The sequence below is a fragment of the Martes martes genome, assembly GCF_963455335.1.
Source record: "Martes martes genome assembly, chromosome: 9".
NCBI classification, from domain to species: Eukaryota; Metazoa; Chordata; class Mammalia; order Carnivora; family Mustelidae; genus Martes; species Martes martes.
The window spans coordinates 81679266-81694445 of record NC_137896.1 but is presented as its reverse complement, the minus strand read 5'-3'; the positions used below and the strand labels follow the sequence as shown (position 1 = coordinate 81694445).

At 39.2% G+C, this 15180-nt stretch overlaps 1 protein-coding gene across 3 annotated transcripts in view; it reads right to left on the bottom strand.

Moving 5' to 3' along the window:
* Nucleotides 1-7921, bottom strand: part of AFTPH (aftiphilin) — a 66353-nt gene extending 58432 nt beyond the window's left edge. For all 3 annotated transcript variants that reach the window (XR_013967382.1, XM_080813021.1, XM_080813023.1), the window contains exon 1: nt 7643-7921. The gene's annotated coding sequence lies outside the window, so the exon portion shown is untranslated. The remainder of the gene's footprint in view (nt 1-7642) is intronic.
* Between the last annotated feature and the right edge of the window lie 7259 nt (nt 7922-15180).

The following is a 15180-nucleotide window of genomic DNA, read 5'->3' as shown; positions in this document are numbered from 1 at the left end:
TAATGATAGTGGTGATAGCAGGCATTAGTATTCCCCCTAAATTAAGATACTGATTTTTTGATTTGAGGCATACACATTTAAAAAAATTAAAAAGAGTTTCAAAATTTATGGAGTTATAGTATTTATGGAATTACATAATTTTTCCTTAGGTCTATCTGTTAAAGTAACCAAAAACCCAATATTTCTTAATTGTTTTCAATGTGTTCATAAGGGAAGTCCAGTTTGTTTTCTGCTGCAGGAAAAAGGTGTGTTTCCAAATAATCAGATAAGCTTGTGTTAGATTATTTGCTCAATTACACACATGTCAAACAAAAATATTTAAGTTACTCAATCCAATCTACTCCTTACTTTCACTTTTACAAACAGGTCTCAAAACAAACTTAGATTTTTTTAAGTATGAACATATTCAAATTAGTAGGGTAAGTTCTTCCAGGTTTCACCCAGGCTCTTTTCTTACTCAACTTCCCCCACAAACAATCTCATCCATCTAGGCTTTAATTATCACATTCTAGAACTCCCAGATTTATCACTACAGCCCAACTCTCAAACCTGAGCTTCAGACCTCCCAGGGCTACTCTCTTACTAGTTCTCTCCACTTGAATTCCTCAACTCAAACTGAGCTTAACAGTAACAGAACTTAAGCTTTTCTTCCTCAAATCTGGTCCTCTTCCAGGGCTCTCTAACTCAGGGAATGGCCCCTCTACCCACCTAGTTACTAAGTCAGAAACAAGAGAGCCACCCCTGACAAAGCTCCTCACCTTATCTTCTAAAGAATTATTTTTATCTCATAAATCTCTCAATTCTAGAATATCTGTACCTTCTTTCACCTTCTATGACTTGTTCTGGTCTAAGATGCCATCATCATTTAAACAGCCTCTTCCTGACTGGTATTCAATCATATGCAACACGAGTAATCTTCTAAAACGCCAATCTGATCACACTGATTCCCTGCTTGTGATAAAGATTTTTAAAAAATCTTTAATAAAGTCTATATAAGCCATTCCTATCTCACCAGTCACCTCCTCTTCCCTTCTCCTGTTTTTTCCAATGCTCTAAACTAGGCCTCTTTCATTTATTGAAAGGCAAACATTGTTTTGTGCCCCAGGGCCTTTGCATCTACAGTCCCACTGCCTAAAACATTCCCACACATCCTTCAATTCTTAGATGAGGGAACAAATTTTCAGGTAAATTTTCTAACACCCTCTCCCAAGTCCTATATTTCATTCAGAACATAAGAACTGCAGTAAGTTATAGTCTGTAATCAAACACTTATAATTTGAAAGCTGACTGTGCAAATTGTGTATCCTATGAAACACATACTGACAACCTGAAATACAGGAAGCGTTAAAAACTTTTTTACTGCTTTCCATAGTAGTGAATTAATCTCGTATTTCTATTCCATAGATAAAAATAAGTCAGTACCATGCTCCAGAGCAGCACTGTCCAAATGAAATACAACACGACCCATGTATACAATTTTAACTCTTCCAATAGTCAATTAAAAAAGCAGATGAATTATATTTTGCTTAATCCAAAGCATCTGAAATATTATTTTAATATATAATCAACCTAAAATAGATATCTTAGCATTAGTTTTTGAAATCTGGTGTGTTTTTTAACTCAGAGCACATCTACTTTGGACTGGCTTTATTAAAAGTGTGACATGTGGCTAGTGGTTATTATACTGCACAACATAGCTCCAGAAGATAATATTGTATTTCTTGTACTTAAATAGCTTGCTAACATAATTAGAGTTATTTTAAAAAGAACATGGCATTAAGCAATTTTAACTTCATATCAAATAAGGACACATCTCCTGTTTAAACCATTCAAAAATGTTTAAATTATGCAAATATTTCAAACTCCTAAAAAGCCTAAATCCAAAATAAAAATTCAGGTAAACAGTTTAAAAAGTGCATTTTTACTGATCACCTGAGGAAATTAAAGGAAGATGGGTACTCTCAAACACTGCTTGTAGGTAAATGATTTTACTACAACCTCTTGGAAAGCAACTGGTTTCCCCTTTGATTTAGTAACTCCACTTCTAAGACTCAGTCCTATGGAAATAACCAAAAACAAAGTCAAAGATCACAAACTTTTTCAGCAAGATACAATATTATTCATATATACACGTGTATATGACACTCATACCCACGGGGGGAAAAAGTGAATGCAATCCGAAATGTTTAGTTATCTCTTTGTAGTGTGATTATTAATATCCTTTTAACATGTTATTGTTCCTTTCAATATATATTTATTGAGTGTTACTCTGTGCCAGGCATTAAAACAGATGGGTCCCTGTCATCAAGGGCATACCAGTGTTCTTTAGGCTTTTCCAAATTTTCCAAACATTCTATAGTAAACATATTATCCTTTTGTAACTTTAACAATCAGAAAAATATAATATGGAGTGGATGCTGATTTGGGAAAATCAACTGTAAAGGGACATCCACCTGGGGAAAAACTTGAATATAGACTTGAATATTAGTTTAGATGAAAATTTTCTGAAATGGTAAGGGAAATTTAGTTGACTAACACAAAACAACCTACAAAACAGTCTGTACGGAAAGACTGCAGTTTGTTAAAAGGGCAATACACACACACACACACACACACACACACACAAATAATGTGGGGAAAGATACACACTAAACTGTTAACAAGGCCATTTTCTGAATAGCAGGAATGTGATTTTTTGCCCTTGTAATTAAAGACTTTCAAAAATTAAAATATATATGAGTGCTGTGAAGTGTGTAAACCTGGCGATTCACAGACCTGTACCCCTGGGGCTAAAAATACATTATATGTTTATAAAAAATTTAAAAAAATTTTTAAAAATTAAAATATATATACACCCACTATTTCTGAGTATCTACTACATACAAAACTGCAAGGTTCCATAAGAGGTAGAAATGAATAAAAGAAGTCACAATCTTAAAGAAAACTGCAACTAGTTAGGAGAAACAACATAAGAGAAAAATAAAGGTAATTAACACAAGCCAGAATATAAACATCAAATGAAGGAAAATGTAGTTACAAAGATTCTAAGAAAAAGATCTTACTTGATTGGGAAGAGGAGGAATGGTGAAAATGAGAAAAAGTTTCGTGGAGACAGAATTTGAAATGAAAAGGATTTTAACTGATAGAGATAATGGCAGGCACTAAAAATAAAGTATGGGGTAAGTGTCAAAGAACAGTAAGTCACATAATAGTTCGGCCAGAATGTAGGATATATGAAGGAAGTAGGCAGTATGCTGGAAAAGCTGGCTGTGAGGGCCTTGTATTTTCAGAAGGGAGTACCTCCATAAATTTTTTGAATTTAGCAATGAGGAAATTACCAGAGGTTCCAATTCAAGAAACTGTCCATATCACTGTAACCACCTCCTAATAGAATCCTCCTGCTTCCACTCCTGCACTCCTATAGTCTATTTTTTGTACAGCAGCCAGACAGATCCTTTTTTTCCCCCCAGCCAGATCCTTTTATAACATAGATTATGTCCCATCTCTACTCAAAAGCCCTGCAATGGCCTCCCATTTCCCACAGTAAAAAGCCAAAGTCATTAAAATTTCTACAAAGCCCTGCAACACTGCCCTCTTACCCTCTAACTCTGTGATCACATATACTACTTGCCCCCTTGCAATTCTTTGAATATTCCAGGCATACTTCTGCTTCTACCACTCTTCCCCCCGTATTCTCCTCACCAACTTCAGGTCTTAGGCTTCCTCTGAGTCCATTATACATAAAACAGCAAGCCCCAACAACCACCACCTCCCACTCCTGTCTCTAAGACAAAAAGTTTGTAATCCCATACCCCTTCAAATGGACTGCTTTTCTCTGTGATACTTAACATCATCTGCCAGCTCTATATTTTATTTTTTTAATCCCCATACACATACACACACGCACACACACAAATGCAAGAAAATGAAGCTCAGTAAGGGCAATTTTTTCCTTATTTGTTCATTTCAGTACCCTCAGCATCTAGAACAGGGCCTCATATATTGCAGCAAGAATGAAAGGAAGAGAATACCATGGTGTTAGATATTTAGTTGAAATGGTTTATGGCATTTTTAAAGTATTTACATAAATAGAACCTACAGTGAATATATTCTAATTTACTACTTTATTTTCCTCTGGGAACTATTCACCAAAACAGTGCTTATAAATTAAGCTTTGAGCATACAGACAACCTTTAATTTACTAGCAATTTATCTCTGCAAGGTTTACTTTAGTTATTAGAAATAGGGATGGTGGTGACTGAGGAAGAAAGGAGAGAGCATTAAACCCATTTTCCTTCATTTTTCATTTCTCCCAGACGAATGAGCAATGATTCCCTACCTCTCTGCTTCCTCCCCAGCATATAGTTTCTCACTTTTTGCTTTTCCCAGGGAATAGGTCTAACCCAGACCTATGTGTCCCAACCCCAGGGTAAGGCCAGAAATAGAAACCAGGAGTGTGATACAGGGCTATGGATGGTTGACAGGAATAAGAGGAGAGCCCAAGGCAAGGGAGATTACGGCAGAGGAACCTCGGAAGGGGAACAATTATTTAAACATTTTCAAGTTAGAACCTCCTTATATTTTAAAGGGAAGTCAATACAAAGTAACACTTAACTACTTCCCCATCCTCTTTTTAAATACACAATACTAAAAGACAAAGTGATACTTCACTTTAAAATGAAAAACCTGACCTTTTATTACGATTTCAACACACAAGTTTAGAAAAAAATATAATGAATGATCGAGTACCCACCACCTAGCTGTGTTAAATCTTAATCTTTTACCAAATTGCTTCAAATGTATACTAAAGAGAAAAGCTATGGTTGAAAAACACAGGTCCTTCCTAGATCCTTTATCCCTCTTCAGTTTTTCAGAAGTAATTTTTATTCTCAGTTTGTATTTATCATTCCCATGAATGCTTTTGTACTTCTGCTACATATTCCATGATTCCCAGGAAATATATTGTATAGGTCTGCATGTTTTAAAAACTATATTAAAACTACTTAAATATGATAAACAAAACTATCATATTATATCCTGGCTCTGTTACCAGCTGTTAGACCTTAGGCAAGCTGCTTAACATCTGTGCCTCAGTTTCTCTTCTGAAAAATGGGATACCACCTATGAGTTTATAGGGTTGTTATGAGGTTTAAATGAGTTAACATACTCTATATAAATCACTTAGATAAGTATCTCACTCATAGTAAGTACTGTATATCAATGTTACTAATTATCATAAAGTTGTAAAAGCACCTGTGACTATATTATATACACATTCTGAGAAAAGACTAATTATTGAACTGATAGGTACATATAACCCATATAATGACAGACATTTTTCAAAGTGTGTAAAAACTATAAATACTTATGAAGTTCAGGCTGGAAAGATTCACTAGCCTAATTAAAGAGGAACTGAAACTGCTAAGAGAGAACAAAGTCCTTATTTTTTAACTTACAAATTTTAGGTAACATTAAATTACAATATAAACATTTATTTAAATAATTTATGACAGTTTAAAAATATCTAAATACTTAATGGCCTCCTTTTATGAGTTTGGGGGGATAGGGTTAGGAGAGGAGGAGTAATTCTTCAATGAGAAGCTATTCAAAGACTTTTTAAACTGTTAAGGGAAGCACTTTAGGTCTCACACAAAAATAAAACATTTGGTACTCAAATTTCACTTGTTTTCTGATCTTTTAACTGCAAGTAAAACAAATTAAAATTTTAAACGATGTTTTATAATAGGATTCACCTAGATTGCAAAATTTTCATAAAGACAACTGGGTTTATTAATTTATTAAATTTATTAATGCAGGTATGGTCTCAGTATCTAATTATGGACACATTTGATACAGGATTATTTTTATAATAGTCTCTAGGTCAAAAATCAGGAAACAGAAGAACAAATGCCCTATATATTATGTGAATTCTTTTTTTTTTAATATTTTATTTATTTGACAGAGAGAAATCACAACTAGGCAGAGAGGCAGGCAGAGAGAGGAGGAAGCAGACTCCCTGCGGAGCCGAGAGCCCGATGTGGGGCTCGATTCCAGGACCCTGGGATCATGACCCAAGCCGAAGGCAGAGGCTTTAACCCACTGAGCCACCCAGGCGCCCCTATTATGTGAATTCTAATGAATTTCTTACAAGAGCTTTTTAAAGGTTTTAAAATATATCTATACTTTGAAGATCAATTAATAGATCTAATTGATACACAAAGGAATTCAGTCTGATGAGCATATACTAGGTGTCATTTACAGAGCTAAATATTTTATACAAGATCTTTAAATCCATGTGCAATATCTTCATGGACAAAATTTACAAGGCTACCATAGGTACTCTTGTATAGAAACACAAACCCGCAAAGAGTTAAAAATGACTTAATGATTTAACTACCAAAGCCAACATTTAAGCCAGCAAAGCATATACAAATGTAAATAAACTGCAGATTATATCAATGGAGTAATGCTGAAACATTTGTTTCCCTAGAGTTTGGCATATTTTTCAATGTCTAAAGGTTAACTGAGAGTAACAATTAAATGTAACACCAGGGCTCTAACAGTCTACCCCTCCCATCCTCAAAAGAAAAAACAAACAAAACCCAAAAAACCCCAATTCCGAGTATGAGAATGTACTCCGTGGAAGCCAGTGAACTGGGAAGATTAAAGTTCAAAAGTAAAGTGTTACTTTTCTTCTCCTAAAGTGAGAACTCTGATACGGAACCACTGCTTTTGTTTAATTTGCCCCCTTTCCACGTCCCCACTACAATATTTACAATATTTACAAGTATGAGTTACTCTTTTCCTCGGCCCCCAAAGAGAAGATTCAGTGGGAAACCAAGCTAAAACTTGCACTAATCACTAACAGAAAAAACCTAGCCACTCTCAGTACTTTCCTAATGGAGAAAAGACCCCTACCACTGTTCACCCTATACTCTTGCCCTTTGCCCAAGCAAGATACACTGTACCTGACAAACTGGAAGAGTAAAGAATAATGGTCCAACTTTGCGAACGCAATCTGGGGAGGAGACAGATTATTTCTTGAGAAGTGCAAGAAAGGAGCAAAAAAGATCCTTTCAGGAAGGGATGCATGAGCTCTGGGGCTCTCCTCTGCCTGTTGGAGGACTCAAAATCCGCTTGCTTCAGAGACCCTTGGAAGCAACTACACTCCGGTCGCAGCCGGCCTCAGGCCTGGGAAAAGCAGAATGTTTACACCTGTCACGAGGATGGGGGAGGGAAAAAGAGAAAGCCGGAGCAAAGCCCCAAACTTCTTTACAGCTCCCAGGAGGGAGCGGCGGGCCGAAGCTTTGGCAGGTGGAAGCGGAGAGGCAGGGCGAGCCAACGGCGGCCCCGGGGATGTGGGAACGGCTTACAGTTCCCCAGCCGGTGCCCGGGAAGGCAGGGAGGAATCTGTGCGCTTTGGGCGCTGCCGCCGGCGTCCCAGCACCCGCCGCGGAAGAGGGCAGAGCCCAAGTCCGGAGCCCGCAGGCCCGCAGAGCCGGCACAGTTCCCGTCTCCGCAGTCCCAGGCTCCGCGGCAGGCAGGTGCTCCCGGCCCCGGCAAGGGTCCGGCCAGTGAGCCGGGCCGGGTCCCAGCACCCTGCTACCCCGCGCAGCCAGGGAAGCGGAGCGGTGGCGCTTACCTGGCTCGTTCGGGGCGGCCGCGATGGGCATGGCTCAGGGGCCCGGGGAGTAACTGGCTCCCCGGGGAAGGACCGGCTAGTCCGACGCGGAGCTGGTGAGAGCGGAAGGCAGGCTGCTCACAGCCCTGTCAGCGAAGCAGCGCCATGGACGCCCACCCGGAGTTTCAGCGCTGTCGCGGGACCCCCATCCCATTACCCTCCGCCCTCTTCCGCCGCCGCCGCCTCCACCTCCTCCTCCGCCGAGACCCCCCGCCCACTCCACACACTCTCCCATCATGCAGCGGGGGAACCGCTGCCGCCGACACGTCACTTCCGGGCGCAGGTGGCTAGGTCGGGGCCGGGCGCTGGTGGGTGCAGGGGGGTTGGGGGGGAGGACACTCCAGGGGAATTAGTGTCACAGAACGCTTACCCTTGCGCAGGCGCGGTGGTGCAGCGTGCCGGCCGCCATTTTGAGTGTGGGCAAGCTGCCCTTTCCCTTTACTTCCTTGCGAGTCATCGAGCTCTTGCGGGGAAAGACGTCTTTCCGCGTTCCGCCTCCCGCTGAAGCTGCGCTCCGGCCGAGGGACAGGTGCTTTTCCGCTGATTGACGATATCGTTCAGTTAGGACCTAGTTAAGTCTTTTGCTCTCCGAATAAAATTTCCAAGATTTTGAAGTACAGAACCATATCTTCTCCACCAAAAACCTACCAGAGAGCCTTACCACCTTGCCCTTTTCGCCTCGAAAGACAACTTTTCCTTCAGTACGAGTCCCTTCCTCTTTGTAATTAAAACTGACAGAAGAGGAAGCTGGTGGTTGATACATAACAAAGAGATTGTTATAAATCAACCCTAAGAGGGAAAGCACCCGCCGAAGACTGACAAATCGGCTTTGAGACCAACAGGAAAAAAAAAATTGGGAATTTTGCTAACAGATGGAGACGGTGGTAATTTTTCATAGATGCTGCGGGAGAATATCCAATGAAGCTAAAGATATCAAATCAACTTATGCATTTCTTTAGCAAGGGTCATAAAGGATTCTTTTTCTATCATCAATCTTGAGCAGTTAATCATTTGGGTTTTTATAACCCCCCCCCCTTTTTTTAAAATCAAATACGTGTTACAACACCGACCACTGTAAAAATCAGTCTACAAAGGTTTCAGAGATTATTGTTACCGTCCGGGGTGATGAGCCCTGCTGAGCGCTCATTCTGCTCACTTTTGCGAAACCTGCACCAATCATTTGAATAATTTAAAATAGTTCCAAGACAGCAAAGCTCAACAGCTACGCAAAGAAACAAGGACGGAAAACACCCCCTCAGCCACAGAGAAGTGTCCACCCCCTTGAGTGGAGAAATTATACAAATCAGGGGAACGATAAGGACAAAAGCAGTTCATCACGGTTTATCCCGCCTCTGCAATGTTCTAGACAAATTAACTTAGAGCGCTAAAATAGACCCGCATTTGTCTTTTTACAACTCAATCGCTGCAAGAAATACGGAGACTGCATCACTTTAAGTTGGAGTACCAATTGCTTTGTGGTGGTACTGGATTTTTTGTTATTGCTCAGTCACTAAAGAAAAATCTACCTGGCTTGTCAAATTCCTATTGTATTTCGCCCCCTGCTGGTAGCTTGCGTGCAAGGGTGAAACAAAATATGTGTGTATGTCACTATAAATGTTTATTGACCGAGGAAAAAAATATATGTGTAGAGAACTGGAAATGAATTGACTTTAGGTGAACACATGCTTGTTTTAATTTGATAGCTCTACTAAACAGAAATATTGGAGTAAGAAGAACATATGATAAAATCCTAAAGCAGATCTTACACCAAGAAAATGTTTAAATTGAAATAATGAATTTAAACATCAAAACGTTAAAAAGAAAACCCTGCTTTAGGAAAAATATCTCCCTGATCCATACATAACATGATTTATAATGTGATGATTTTTGTCAGATAACTGTAGAAGCCAATTCTATTCACTTAAGGACAACAATTTAAGAATCAGTGTCCAACTTTGAATATGGAAATTGAGTAGCTGTTTGGTCAGATGACATGTGAGTGCAATCAACCAACTTGTAATTGGTAATCTTACAGAGGATTCTGAAGACAGCATTCCAAAGCCTACAAAAATGTAGTACAAAATGACAGTTTTTGCTTCTGTTTTTAAGATGATGAACCTGTAGGAGACAATTATCAAAATTCATTGTATCTGAAAAAAAATCATTGCATTTGGATCCAATGATGGTATTATTTTTGTTTATTTTTAAAAATTACGACCATAACTTCCTTATCTAAGAATTTGCATCAAGAAAAGAAAAAGTAAGTGATCATTTATCATTGTGTTGTATTTAGTTTTAGTTTTTCCTCCTGTGCAGATTATTTTTACAAAGTTGTAATCATGACTTAATAAAGTTATATAAACATAACTTTCCGCTTAATATTATGCTCTAAGGGTTTCCTTCTATTGCTTAACATTTTATAAAACCTTAACTTTAATTGTCTACATGGTATTCAATGGAGTGGACATACTGTGATTTATCCATTATCCTATTAGTAGATATTTTCCATTATTACAAATAATACTCTAATGAACATTTGTGCATGCGGCTTTGTCCAATTGTAGGACTTCTTTTCTCAATATAAAAATGATTGAGCCAAAAAACTATTAATGTTTTATTGGCACTTTTTCATATTATTTTCCAAAGGAATATACCAATTTACAATACCACCAGTAATGTAGGAATGTACCAATTTTACCACCTCCTTACCAGTAGTGGATAATAATTAAAACAAAAAAAAAGATGGAATTATACTTAATGGACTAAAAGCTGAAAGGAACTTAACTCATATTGTATAAGAAATCAACAAGCACAAAATCCCAGCAATGTGATATTCTGGAAAAGCAATAATATACACTTGGATTTATAAATAGGTCTATTATCACTATGATTCTGTATAAGTTACTTAACCTCTCTGGACTTCAGTCTTTTTATATGTCAAATGAGAGTGTAAAACTAGATCACAGGCTCTCTACACCTTTAGGACGAGTAAATGGCACATGTATCTCTTTGAGGATATGGTCAAATCTTCAGTTTTTTCTGCAGAAAATGCTCATCCCACAGAGGTTCAGATTTCTTAGACCTCCTAAAGCTCATTCACGGAAGAGGGTCTGTGAACCTCAGCTTCAGAAACCCTGCATCAGATGCCTTCCAAGGTCCTTTGCATCTGCACATTTTCCTAGGATTTCATTTTATGATCCAGTAAACACTTTCTGGCTAAGTAATACTTTTTAGTGGACAAATAAATGATAATACATTCATAGATGGATTACTTTTCAGCACTTAAATAAACTAGGTCTATAGGTATCAATATGGTTAGATTATAAAAACAAGAGTGAATGAAGCTTCAGAATGGGTAAAATGTGATATGAATTTTATAGTGTCTGTGAGTTTTAAAAATGAATGAGTACTTTATGGATATAAATTTTATATAATAAAGTATAAAATATGGACTGGAATGATATACACAAAACTCATTAGGGGCAAGTATGGAATGGGTCAGAGAACACTAAAGGAGACTTTATCTGTAATTGCAATGTTTTATATCTTTAAGAAAATCTGAAGCAAATGTGACAAGCCATTTACAGTTTTTTTTCTAGCTTTTTTTTTTTTTTTTTTTTTTAAAGATTTTATTTATTTATTTGACAGAGAGATCACAAGTAGACAGAGAGGCAGGCAAAGAGAGAGGGAAGCAGGCTCTCCACTGAGCAGAGAGCCCGATGCGGGGCTCGATCCCAGGACGCTGAGATCATGACCTGAGCCGAAGGCAGAGGCTTAACCCACTGAGCCACCCAGGCGCCCCTTTTTTCTAGCTTTAACAAATAAAAATTATATTTACTTAAGATGTATAATTGATGTTGTGAAAAAGCCATATACATTTAATTCTAGGTGGAGGGTACATGGATGGGTGTTATATAATGCTCTGACATGCTCTGTATTCATTTTTACATGAATAGCTTTTCCAGAGCTAGTTAGTTTAAAACCATGAATTGTGTACAGCATTCTAGAGAGTTCCTGACGTATTGTGCTAATGCTAGTATCTGAGATTTGTACAACTTTTCAAAGCTTTTCACTATACTATCTCTCCTGATTCTCACACAGTCCCTGTAGAGCCTCTAGGGTCCCTCCCTCAAGTGTCTGCTATGCTCCCCCAAACTTAAAAATCATTCCAGGAGCCAAACTGCCACACTGGTTTTCTGGAGAGCTTCCTACTGGCATTTTGGGCCTCTACTGGTGTATTAGAACTGACAGAGACAGTAATTCTGACCTCTGACCTCCATATTAAGTATGCCATACCCTAAATTCTTACAGCACTGTAGACCCCTGAGGTAAATGTTGGTGTAGTACTTTCCTAACAGGAAATCAGGCCAGAATCTCCCAGAACAAGGCCAGAGGCACTTGAGCAGGGACTATGCTGGGAACTTAACTCTTCTCTGGGGTAGAGGAGGACTTGTTCTCAGACTCCAGGCGGGATCTTTGCCTCCCGTCATTAATACCATCAAGATGAGTGTCTCTCCTCTCAGGTAATCGAGTCAGCCTAAGGCTCAGAAGCAGAGAGCAACCCCATGGGGCTGGCTGTCACTTCTCTCCACACCTTTAGTCCTGCTGTAATCCTGTCTTAGACTATTTTGTCTCACCCAGCCTGTGTACATTATTTCTGTTTGTCCCTCCCCCAACTGAAAGACAAAGGCAATCGGACACAATGAGCCCCCAATGTGATGCAGATCATAGCTAAAATACACAGATCACAAAAAGTATGGAGATGGCAGAAGTACATAGTATTCCCGCCAAATACATTTAATCTGAATCTCATTAAGCCTTTAAAACGACCTTCCAGTTTATAGGAAATACTGGAGGAACGAGTTAAGCAGGACTGCTGAGAAACAACTGTACCAGCCCAGTACATGGATTATTCTACAAACAAATAACTTATTCTCTTCAAAAGGGATAGTCTAAGTTAAAAGAGACTTAAGAGGGGCGCCTGGGTGGCTCAGTGGGTTAAAGCCTCTGCCTTCGGCTCAGGTCATGATCCCAGGGTCTTGGAATCGAGCCCCATGTCGGGCTCTCTGCTCAGCGGGGAGCCTGCTTCTCTGCTTATTTGTGATTTCTGACTGTCAAATAAATAAATAAAAATCTTAAAAAAAAGAGAGACTTAAGAGAAATTACAACCTAATGCAATTTGTGGTTCTTGATAGAATTGTTATTTGAATAAACCAGTTATAAAAGACATTTTGGGGAGAGAGGAAATCTGAGTATGTACTGGCATTAAGTGTTCTGAGTAATTATTAATTTTTAAGATAGATTAATGGAATTATGTATATGCATGAGAATGCCCTTTTTGGAGATGCCTGACATGTAATGATACACACACACACACACACACACACACATATGTATGTATATATATATATAATTTATTTTAAAATGGTTTAGGAGGGGATGTCTGGGTGGCTCAGTTTGTTAAGCATCTGACTCTTGGTTTTGGCTCAGGTCATGATCTCAGGGTCCTGGGATTAGCCCCATTGTTGAGCTCCCTGCTCAGATCAGTCTTCTTGTCTTCCTCTCCCTCTGCCCCTCCCCCTGCTTGCTCTCTCTGTCTCTCTCAAATAAATAAATAAATCTTTATAAATAAAGAAATAAAAATAAGATGGTTCAGGAAAAAAAAAACCCCAAATACGTAGAGATAAAACAAATATGGCAAAATGCTAGAAATTATTAAATTGAATCTAGGCGGTGCATGTCCTAGTGTTTATTATGCTGTTCTTTTTACTTTTCTGCTATTTTGAGTATTTCGTGATAAGAAGTAAAAGAAAAGGCTATTAAACAATACCAAGTATACCGATGAGGTCTGGGTTTCCCTTACATTTATTTCCAAATGACTGCATTCCCTAGGCAATCACTGTCAAATACACATTTCTGGTTCTGGAGCAGACCTTGTAAACTGTGGTCTTGTAAGGGGTTTTAAAGATGTAGAAAGGAGAAAACAAGCAAGGACTGCAACTTCCAAATCAATTGTAATTAGTTTAAATCCTCTAATACGCACAAATACAGTAGAATTACAGCTCTGCTCAACAAGGAGCAGTTCTAATGCAGTGTTAGCAAGGGCACAGCAGGAATTATCAAGAGTAGAGCACTATTTAAGTGGCAGTCTCTGCCGAGCCCTCTCTGACTTTCCAAGACTGTTCCTTCTGCTTGAAATGCCTTTCTTCCTGATTCTTACAGTGGACGATTATCTCTTTCTTTTTTCTTTCTCTTTTTGAAGAGCTCAGAATCTGAACCTCTTTCCTATGTTTGGGAAAATTACCAATATATGAGTCTAGGCGGGAGGCAACGCCTTCCTCCCAGTTTAAAGGCTGAAAGGGCCAATGTGGGGAATTAAGGACCCCTGCAGATTTTTGCCACTTTGCAATTCTGTGATGGAGTTTATCACTCTTGAGTGTGTAGTAGGTAGCCTGTGGCTTAACTTGACCCACAGAATGGATGGATGGGGTGCTGCGTGAGTTCTCAGGCTGAGTATTAAGAGAGCTGAAGCTTCTCACTTTGCTGCTTGGCATGACCATCCTGGAAGAGAGACATCACATAAAACGTACAACTCCCCTGACTGCAGCATGCTGTGGGAAGCCCAATCTCCATGAGGATGGGAGAAGTGACTTACGCTAAACTCCCAGCCAACAGCCAGCTATGTAAGTGAGCCGTCTGGGACCTTCCAGGCAGACGAGTGTTCAGATGATTTTTAGACCCAGCAGGTACCATGTAGAGCCGAAGAACAAACAGCTGAGTCCAGTCATTCCATAGACTCTTGAGATATAATGGTCATTGCTGTTTTAAGCCACTAAGTTCTGTGGTGGTTTGTTACTCAGCAACTGGCAATGAAAACAGGAAGAAACTTCCTTTCTCAGCTTCCTTTGCTGCTGCAAAGGTGGAGCATGAACAGATGCCCCTCCCCAGACTTGGAATTAGAAGCAAATTAACAAATAGAAGCAAGAACCACAGAGAACTTTTTCTGATGGTGATGGCCGCTCTCTTGGTGACACTGAGCTTCTGAGGCAGCAGGGTCTGGGGACCGCCTCATATCCAGGGTCAGTGGCGTGGTCGAGACCAGTTTCCGCAGCCTCCTCACTGGACCAGATCTCTGGCATGATTTGGGGGAGATATTTCTGGCTGTTTGGACTCTGAGCCTGGTTCTGGAATCATATAGGAAATTCTGTGAGCTACCTAATATTTTAAACAGTTAATGTCCATTTCTGTTGCTGGAGACTAAGAACTCTGACAGATACTCCTTTTACCTCTGTGGCTTCTATTTGTTCCTTGAGATAAAATTCAAACCACAAGAATTACTCCTCCTGAAAACCTTCACTGACCTCTTCCCTGTACTCCCTGCCCCCCTCAAATTTGTTTCTTCTCTTCTAAGCCCTTGTCGTGCTTTGTGTGTATCTATAATATTGTTCTTATCACATCCATTGTAATTTCTAATTTCCTGAACTGTCTCTCTCACTAAA